A 10,813-nucleotide genomic window follows, 5' to 3' on the forward strand; every position below is an offset into this window, starting at 1 on the left:
CATTCTAGACGAAACACACTTTTTTTTCGTAAATCTGCTTTGATTAATTATAAGTGGGAAACTCAAAGCGAGGAAAACCAACGACAAGAAAGGGATACAAAAGCGGAGCACTATGAGGCTCCGAAGGCTAGAAACAGTCAAAGTAAATCCTATAGGTATCAAGAGTGATGTCTCCATCGTCATAGGCAGAATGCAGCGCTTGACCAAGAGATAATTTGAAATAGGGAAAGGGATCAACAAAAGTGCCTTGGAACATTAAGGAGTTCCTATGGTGCCAGATGGCCCACATAGTCCAAAATCTGCCCAGTTGAAGACACCTCAAACTGAGATTGCGGTGTAGACAAAGCATACACTTTTTTTTTTGTAATATAAGATTGAATTACCAATAGGAAACCTCAAGACGAGAAAAACCCATGAAAATTACAAACAGGAAATCAGAAACAGTCAAAGTATAGCTAATGAGAAGCTCGTCCAGGTCATAGGCAGCTCGGAGAGACTGTAGAAGAGATATCTTGAAGAAGGAAACATAATCCACTCGAATCTGCTGAAACATGAGGGAATTACGAACTTTCCACACCGTCCAAAGCGCCCAAAATCTGACCCAGCCCAAAAAGTAGGCATACGGCCGAAGCAGTGGCGGAAGTACTCCAAAGATCCAAAAAGATTTACCGAAATGCATGGTAGGAAACCGCGTGCGAAGAACTATGTAGATGCAATCCACAAATTGTAGCGTGTGAGAACAAGACCACAATAAATGTGGAGTGTTCTCAACTACTGCACCACATCGGACACATCGCGAAGAGGCCAATCTTCGAGATCACAGAAACTTGCCAATCGGGAGAACCCCAATGACTCATCTCCACATAAACAGTCGCTCCTTCAGAGGCAATTTCACATGCCACACTTTCATGACTTTACTCTGCCACCATGTGACGCTCTTGTGAATATTCCATACCTTATTACAATGTTCATGGATCTAGGAGGACGACTGCAAATGACAGTACACTTTCTTTGCAGAAATTGAAGAGAGCGAAGAACCAGCGTAGTGCCAATCACAAATTTAGTTTTGCATAACCAGCGGGTGGAACAGGAGATATGGAGTCAACCAGAGTTTAATATTGTCCCACGTGTGCCTATAGTGCATCCCAAGTCCAAAAGAAAGAGCAACCTGTCTAAATGAGAGTACCTGTCCAGTAGCGTCCGTCACATCAGTCAATACCTTTCTGGGAGAGAAAATAAGCTTGTCTAGGAGAGCATTGTTTGATAAAAAAACCCGACTCCAATGTAACCTTTCTAATCAAAGTGAGTTTCCACAGGCATCATCTCTTCCATGCCACAACAACTCCCGTGTGACCAATTTCCAATCTGCTACAAGACTGGAAGCAAAGGGGCATCCAGGTATTGTGGCCTCAAACTTACCAAAAACCACATCCCAATACGACGGCTGCCAATGGCCAAAAGCTAGCGTAGAAACCGCATGAGAGCACCGAAATGCAAACATTTGCGTCCAAGGCTCTTTTGCTCAACCAACACCAACAACAAAGTGGTATTTCTTGCTATAACATGAGAACCCAAATGCAGAATATTCAGACCACCACAACGCTTTGGAGTACATAACTCATCCATCGCAAGCAAGCGCAAACCCTTTTTCTGAGAAGAAGTAGACCAGAAGTGCTCCAGTATCTGAGACATCAAGGTCCGAAGATGACGGGGTGGCCAATGCAACATAGGTAAGAAAAATTGCATGTATGCCACCAATATGGATTGTACTAATTTGAATCTTACATGTAGCGGCCAAGTGGATAATTTTCAATATTGCAATTTAGACCTCAATTTGTTCTCAACCCAATCCAATAATTTTGCATTGTAACTAACCAAGCCAACGGATATCCAAGATGTCTCACAATTTGATCAGGCTTCACTATCTCACGGAACACACACACACACACACACACACACACACACACACACACACACACACACACACACACACACACACACACACACACACAAAATCCTCCCGCTAGGGTTAGAAACTCACTCCTCTTTCGCTTCTCTGCATGGGCGGAGCTTCGAGCAACTAAAGAAAAGCCCTTGAGAAGGCGGATGCTACAAATTCTATTGTAGATAATACTCTGCAATAAATGCGACAACAGGAATGGTGTTGGCCGTCCCCTTCAAATCAGGCATGGAGTCTTCATGTTTGGCACTACTCAAAAGGAGGGCTGCCTTGGTCGTGCTTGGCACTACCTTGGTCGACATGTATGCCAAATGTGGTGCACTTCGTAAAGCGCAAAATGTGCTTGAGGAGTTGTTGTCTGAGATGTCGTCTCTTGGAATGTGCGGATTGTGGGATATGCCCAACTTGGGAGGGCCAAGATACTCTGGGCTGTTTTCGGTGGATGCAAAGGGAGGGTGTCTTGCCAAATGCAATCACATATATGTGCATCTTGAAGGCGAGGTCAGGGTCAAGAAGCTCTGGGCTGTTTTCAGCGGATGCAAAGCAAGGGTGTCATAAGATTATGATTGTACATTTTGGGAAAAGTTTGCAGGCATTGCTGAAAAGGATGATGAAGTGTTAGGTGCAGTGGAATTGAAATGGTGAAGATCTAATTTTACATTTCTACGCTTCTTTCCTTGCGTTAGAGAATGCTTTATGGTTCAATGAATGTTCCTTTTACTTCCCCCTGAAGAGAGGGGCTGAGAGAATGCAATAGAGATGTGTAGAGGGAAAGAGAAAGAGAGAGAAGAAGAGAGTGACACCCGATGGGTTCCCAACCAATCCTCTCAAGGGTCCCCCATACCATTGCTGATGTGGTATTTACTTTAGATTGCATAAATGGAATGTATACACAATGCAATACCTCAATGCAGACTCTACTGACTCGATGATGACAAATCACCGCGGTAACTCGTCAAGAAGAGGAACCTCTGGGGCTGATTTGATGCACCTTGGATCCTTCTCGATGTGGATTGCAGATGGCCATCAAGGGGAGATCTGGGGATAATTTGCACTCCCATTGTGAGAGGAATGAAGGGCTGAAAAGTAGTTGCAAAATCTACAATGAAAAATGCAACAGATCTCTCGCGTAGAGCACGGCTGAAAATGCAGATCTTGTTGATAGCGATGATGGGCAGCAATGTGAGCACTCGATGCCGGCGAGGGAATGGCCGAGGTGAGGCTCGAAGGGCTACTAAAGTACTGGACCGCAACGGGAATAGGCAGCATTAGTAGATCTCGCACCTCCTTGCCGGCGATGAACTGAAAATTGAAACGTTGGCCTGCTCTGCCGAAAAAAAATGACGGCTTGCTTTGCTGCCAAGAAGTAGCGCTAGGACATGGATCTAAAAACTATGGCTGATCATCCCTAAAAACGTTGGCTGATCTTGTAGGCTGAAACCCCACACTAGCTGCCGCAAAAACGTTGAGAAAGATGCTCTTCTGTAACTGCCTATGCAACTCGACTTGAAAATGGGAGCTCTCCTTCTCCCTTTATAGGTGAGGTATAGGCCTTATAAATTTAATTAGGCCTAGGTGGGGCAAGTGTCCACCAGGTTTTCCAACAAATAAATCAATAAATTGATTTATTTAAAAATTGGTCCAGGGGTCTAGATTTTGGTGAAATTGTCTCACATCTGCTCACCCGAGAATTCGACTGACGCAGGGAATGGCTCCTTGGATTCCTCTAACCTAGCACTACATGCACATTTTCATGCATTCTTTGGATGAGCATAAAGTCACTAATTCATGCCAAAAAGCTTACCCACTAGCCTCATGTATATATGTGTACATAGCCTTGCAAGTTTTGGAGGTGGCCTTGTAAAAATTCATGTACAAAGGTGTGATTTTTCCAGGCTTGGGTGCTGATGTTTTGAGTTGTTCAAGTTTCCAAAACATGGTTTTTAATGAATAATTTTAGCCTTGCTTTATAGCTCGTGAATCGGACATGTACATCATGAGTTATGAGCATCCGAAGTGGACGGTCTCAGCTTAGAAGGTGATTGCGAGTGCATGCCACAAGGGCAACTGGGCCAACTTGAAAATTGGAATTAGAAATTCTGAGGTTTAAGAATTCTAGATGTAGCCGAGATGATGGGCTTCGAGCCATGTGTTACGGTGAGTCATTCGGTGACCGGAGCATCAAGTTATGCTTGGGAGAAGTTTGTCCGAGAAGCCCTCTTGCTTTGGGGGAAATCTGAAAATTTGTGGGCAGAAGGAGTTTGGGAGGATTGAGGAGGAGGTTTCCATGTGGCGGGGGGGATTATCTCACATGGGAAGGAAAAAATGGAAGGTGGGGGATATATAGCCTAAAGGGGGAGCCCATTATGGGTGTATCACTTGATGAGAGGCTCTCAAGGCTTGTCGTGGAGGGGCTCGTGGGCTCATGGGGAAGAGGGGACGCATTTTGGGAGTCCACAATGCACACTCAGCTGGACAGGCATCTGGCACAATTTTTTGGTCCCTGGCCACTTGCCCCCATCCCATTCCTTGGTCAAAGGATGACCGACAACTCATTTTTTGCCCCAAAAAGGGCCTAAAATAAGCCAATAAAAAGATGCCTTGATAGAGATTCTTGTTGGCTAAGAAGATCGAGAATTTTTTTGGAAATAAAAGATAAGGAAGCCCCCATTTTAATAGCTGCAACACCTGCACAACTTCCAGAAAGCTCATTTTTTAGCAAGAAAGAGTGCACCCCCATGTTCTAGTGGCTATAACTCTTTCATCTCTCATCTGTTTTATGCCTATAGATAATCTACGGACATTTCCACAAGACGAGCTTCGTCATGATGTCCTTAGTTTCTCCTAATTTCGAGTGTGTTCCGTGCTTGAAGGGTTTTTCATAGATCTCTACAGGTGTTTACCATAGGTGTTTTCGGCGGTGTTATAGTTCTTCCTTCCGATGGTGTGATTCGTGCAAGGCTATAGAGGCACTCGTTTTTCTTGCCGTTTGCACGCTAACGACGTCATGCCAGATGCCCACCATAGTATAATAACACTTGTCAGAATGCGTGTACAAACGATTTATGCAAGAGGGTTCCAAAACTGGAAAACCTAATTGTAATGCCAAGGGCAAACCCAAGGGAGTTCACGGACTAGGTCAAGGGCCAGCTGCCAATGGAGACGGGATCCTAGGGGCAAGGCCTATAAAGGGAGGTTGAGAAGAGGATCAAGGCACGACAGTTCCCACAGTCTCACATTGGTATCAGAGCTCAGGGAAAGGGGAGCTATGGAGGAGGGGAAAGGACTTGCATGAGCCTCGCATGGTTTTGCATGTGTACTCTCTCTCTTTCTCTCCTGGTTTCTCTCAGTCTGTCTTTCATTGAGGACTCGAAGTCTCAAGGAGGTGGCATACAGGAAAGAGCTCGTGGCTTCACATGGTTTCAAGAGGCTATGATCTGCAATTCGAACGAGACATGGCCATGGACAACTGCCCCTGCAGAGCTAGGAGGAAGAAAGGGTGGAGAACACCGCGTGTAACAACCCTTGGAGGGGGGATGTGCATTGAAGTCCGACCTATGGGTTCAAACACCAATAACTTGAACTCCAACACAAGGGTCCAAATTAATTATAGGGAGTAGTGCTTGCCCCTCTCTGACACTCACAAGCCTCTCTCTGGTTGAAGCTAGTGGTGACACCTGTCATTTGACTAGAAATCTGACGTCGAGGCCACTGTGGCCACCGCCACGAGTGCCATGCCAATCTCCTCTGCCAAATCTTTATTACCGTAATCTCTGTCCAGCTTGCCTTTATCCTTGTCTTCCTGTGAGTTCGAGCTTTTGCCTTTGGCTTCAAACTCTTGAGCCAAACAAAGCGTCGAATCACAATTATGACTATTGTGATCGTACCTCGTGGGTACCAAGGCAGCTAATTGAGTATTGGTACTGCCATTCGTGTCCAACTGACCTTTGCCACTGTCCTCTAGCAAACTCTGCCATTTGCTTTTGAATTCACAAACTTGAGCCAAACAATTTGCAGGGTTCCTTGAGAATTGTGCCAGTGCATAGCCGCTAAATGGATGGTTGACGATCCGTTATCCATAGCTTTTGGTTAGTTTTGGTTGATGTTGTCGCGCCTCGAGCAAGGGGAGGCCATTTTGAAGTTGCAAGATCTGGTAATCGGGTACCTTCTCCCACTCCAAAAATTGGCCGTACAAACCAAGCCGAAAAAGATCCAAGCCGATTCAATTCCACCGCATAGGGAACTCCACACGCAATGGGCTCCGCACAATCTGCTATCCCTCACTGAAATCCGAAACTCTGTCACTTCGCACGTTTGCCCTGTGGTAGGCCTCAAACAAAACCAAAGCTCCACAATAAACTGTGCATAGCAAGGGCTTAGAGTTCCATCCAAGCCGATGTCGATCCGCTCCACAGCATTATGCGAAACCGCTCTACACCCTCTGCTATCCCTCTTTGGAACTCGAAACCGCTCGAAACTCCCACCAATTGGCCGCTCAAAGCCTGGCACTCCCCGTCCAATTTGTCTCCAAGCCTCTTCAAAGCTGCTCCTGAGTCTTACCATGCACCGAGCGAGTTTTTCCAAGCAAAGACAAACCTAAGCAAGTGTTTGTACGCAATTAGTAAATTTTATCATCAACAAAATATTTATTGTTTGTTATATATTGATGCACTACAACAAAAAGAGTTTTTAATGGATAGACTACCTCCAAAATTCCAAAAGATCAGTTTACTTTTAAAAAAAGTAACACAATATTTGAAAATATTATCTTCTAGCTCAATCTCTATTTATTTAACTATAATCGCCTCTGCTTCTACTATTCTTTGGCTTGGATTTTTCTTGCTTGGGCTTCATATATTTGAGCAAATTTTTTTGTAAAGAATACGGATTGGGATTGGCTAGGGTTGAGCGATCGAAGATGGCACTTGCACATACAATACCTCATACTATAGAAACAAAGTTGCACGATACAGCCGAGCATTGGATGGGCCTGTACCGAAAAGCACCTGGATGGACGAGAAGAGAGAGGTAGAGGTGATAGCAAGGCAACTTTACAAAGCTTGCCGATGAGCGAGAAAAGTGATGACGAGTGAGATGGGAAGCATCGGGAAGTCTACTTGGAAAGAGTTTGAGAATGTCCAAAAGCGTTTTCTCACCAACTTTCTCCAAGTCAAGACACAAACACCCTACATGCTCTTACTTCTTGAGTCCGGATCGCTTCCCATTGAGGTCTTGGGCATGGAAAGGGTTGTGGAGTACATGCGTAAGACACAACGTAGCCCTTTGCATCGACTTCCTAGAATCGCATATGAAGCAAGTCAAAAGGTTCAAAAGACATGCAAGAGCAAAATACTAAGTTCGGGGTGGATGCTTGATATCAAGAAATGGTTTGGAAGATGGGATGCATGTCACTTGGTCAAGGATGCGTCGATCGACTCCCAAGTTAATGAGGCCTTCTTACAACGCCAATGTATCATGGCTTGGGAGAAATCCGGAGGTTCTCGCTTCAGCCATTACACCACACACGTTGCCCCAAACTACAAATCTCTCTTCTTCTCGGAACGAGGTAACCGAACCCATTCCTACATCCTTGAGCCCATCCCGTTGAGTGCGATCCGCACCATTGCCTCCATTCGTCTTAGCTCCCATTCTCTACGCTGCGAGACAGGACGTTGGGGCACTGGCGAGGAGTGTCATCGACTTTGCACCTTATGCCCTCGTCAAGTGCGAGAGAGTGAGTACCACACACTACTTGAGTGCTCAGCTTTTGACCACATTAGGTCCTCTTTTCCCCATATATTCAGCCATGAGCTCTCCCTACATACCTTCCTCTCCCAACCACGATGTGGACTCTCTATTGCGACGCTCATTTCAGCCATTTTTGAGCATCGAGAGTCACTTATGAACTCCACTCACACCACGTGACATGTTCATTTGGTCCCATAGGTCATATTTGACCTCCCAGGACGATAATAGAACTATCTCTCTCTCTCTCTCTCTCTCTCTCTCTCTCTCTCTCTCTCTCTCTCTCTCTCTCTCTCTGCACACACACACACACACAAAGAGAGAGAGAGAGAGAATTTGCATTGACGCTTCCTTCTCTTTTTAAAAGAGAGAGAGAGAGAGAGAGAGAGAGAGAGAGAGAGAGAGAGAGGGATGGCTTCTGGCAAGCGCATGGTCGCAGTGTTTCTGGTGCTAATGGTGGCGATGGCCGGGATTGAGTGGTGCCGCAACATAGCCGCCTCCTCTGGCACTACATTGCACGTCCCTACTGAATCTGGTGCCGGCCTGCTAGGCTTCGACTCTCTATGTGTGAAGCTTACCTTGCCCAACCTATCGCTCACCACCTGCCCTGGCCTCAACATCAACCTCGCCCTCATCATCTTTGGCAACAACGGAAGCTGCATCTGATCACCATCTCCTGCATCGACCTGCCCCATCATGCACTTCTCTTCATTTGTAGTTAGATTATGTATGTTGAAATCAACTTCTTGTTCTCTATGATACTAACTGCTTTCCCACACAGATGTTCTCTCTCTCTCTCTCTCTCTCTCTCTCTCTCTCTCTCTCTCTCTCTCTCTCTCTCTCTCTCTCTCTCGGAGTAAAAAGCAGCTCTGAAGACTCTTGCTCACCATAATAGCACAATATAAAACTTAGATACACCTCTTCAAAATTCCTCATTTGAGATATCAAAAGCACAACCTTAATCCTAATAAGAAGCTTGGATACACTCATATTAAAATGTCCCAAAAGTAAAAGAAATTGTAGCATTCAAAATTAGCTTGAGCTCAAAAATTTCACATGAGCATAAGCCAATCCTGATTCAAAAGACTCTTTGTGTCAAGAGACCCTAGTACTATACCTCAAAAGGGAACATCAATCTGCAAAAGAGAAGCCTGCTCAAAAAAGAAACTCAAGCCACAGTTCCCTTTAGAGCTCCAGCTTTTTTCTTGGCTTCTTCAACAATAGACAGCTTAATACCCTTGCCTCTTGGTAGTGTCACCCAAGGCTTTATTCCTTTACCAATAGTAAACACATTGCCAAGCTGGGTGGAAAACTCTTGATCGGCAGTATCTTGTACATGCAAAATTTCAAAACTTCCCTTATGCTTTTCACGGTGCTTGATAATCCCAATCCTGCCTCTGTTGCGACCACAGTAACCATAACAATGTTGCCAATGTCAAACTTGATGAACTCTACAACCTTTCCAGTCTCAATTTCAATTTTAATGGTGTCATTGGCCTTGATAAGGGGATCTAGATAGCCAATGGTGCACCTATCAAATGTAGTGATGTAGGGAATCCCCTTCTCACCGAAGCAAGCAGCTCAGACCTTGCATAGCTTGTACTTAGACTCTTCAAGGCTGATGGAGTGCAAAGTGAATCTTCCCTTGCTATCCTAAAGCAACCGGAAGTTCCCTCCGGTTTTTGCAATGGACACAACATCCATAAACCCAGCATGGTAACACTTGTCCGTCCTTACTTTCCCATCCATAGAGATGAGTCGCTGCATCACAATGGCAACCACTTCACGATAGGTCAAGGCATACTTCAGCCGATTCCTCAACAAGACAACCATCGACGGATATTCCCTGGTCTTATGTGCTTGCCGCATGGGACGTGGTGAGCCGATAATTGCTAGCATGGCTCAGAGGTGATGCTCAACAGAGAGGCGACATATCCATAGCTCATCTAGAGTTGGCATCATGTCCAAGAGGTAGAGTTGGCCAAGGAGTGCATGCAGTAGCACTATTGTGCTTGGACAACGAGAAGCAATGGCAAAGACTGAGAGTCAGCCATTGTAGGAATATCCAATTGATTTGACTCCCTCTCTCAGGTGAATACTATCAAGATGCGCCTAAGTGATATAAATTGAAGCTCCACTTGCGGGGATGCTCCCCTAATGGGGTTTTCAAGCTGAGACTAGTAAGGGGGCAAGGATCATGAGGGACTCGGGAGAATGGCAAGGCTAGCACCTTCCCAGGGTTCTGAAGAAACAAGACCAGGACTAGGTTGGAAGGACGGTTGTCCGAAAGGCAAGGCTGGCAAGGGCAGTTGTCCGACTCTGAAAGGACATAGCAAACAGGAAGAGCTCTATGAAGTCGTCCAGAGGAGAAAAGTAGCGCGTCCGCAAGGTGTTTCAGAAGCTGAGAGAAAAGGTTGTTGCTAACTCTCTCGCCACTTGAAAAACACTCTCTCTCTCTCTCTCTCTCTCTCTCTCTCTCTCTCTCTCTCTCTCTCTCTCTCTCTCTCTCTCTCTCTCTCCTCTCTCTCTCTCTCTCTCTCTCTCTCTCTCTCTCTCTCTCTCTCTCTCTCTCCAAGCGTTGATGGCTAGAGAGAAGCAAAGAAGCCTGAGGGATTTTGAACACCTTCGAAGAGCATGAATGAAAAAAAAAACTGTCTATAGTTGTCCGCCCCGGCGCGGATGGCTAGAGACAGATTTTTTTTTCAACCCTGTAGAAGTGTGCGTACCCTCGATCTCTACCCGAACCTAAAGTAGTAATAAGACCTGTCACCTATTGGTCCTATCAAGCTTCTCTCTGTGCGAGGGTGCCTGAATCGAGGGCTGGCAGCGTGCAGAGTCGACACAGCGTCTTCGGGCAGAACTGATATCATATAGGCTAGAGTCCTCTAGCTCCTATTGTGCCCCCCCCACCCCCCACCCTCACACACGGAAGTTGGAACACGAGGGGCCTGCCACCTGATCTCTCTCTCTCTCTCTCTCTCTCTCTCTCTCTCTCTCTCTCTCTCTCTCCTATGTGCGTTAGTACGAGAGGGAGAGAGAGAGAGAGAGGGGAGAACAAGAAGAAGGCGATAAAGAAGAAGCAATTGTAACAGTTATGCTGGGAGTACC

The 10,813-nt window shown here is 45.8% G+C and overlaps 1 pseudogene; it reads right to left on the minus strand.

Moving 5' to 3' along the window:
- Positions 1–8,851: 8,851 nt before the first annotated feature.
- On the minus strand, positions 8,852–9,556 carry LOC147462808 (small ribosomal subunit protein eS4 pseudogene; annotated as a pseudogene).
- Positions 9,557–10,813: the final 1,257 nt, after the last annotated feature.

The sequence above is a fragment of the Adiantum capillus-veneris genome, chromosome 2 (genome assembly GCF_014529385.1).
Source record: "Adiantum capillus-veneris isolate H3 chromosome 2, ASM1452938v2, whole genome shotgun sequence".
NCBI lineage: Eukaryota > Viridiplantae > Streptophyta > Polypodiopsida > Polypodiales > Pteridaceae > Adiantum > Adiantum capillus-veneris.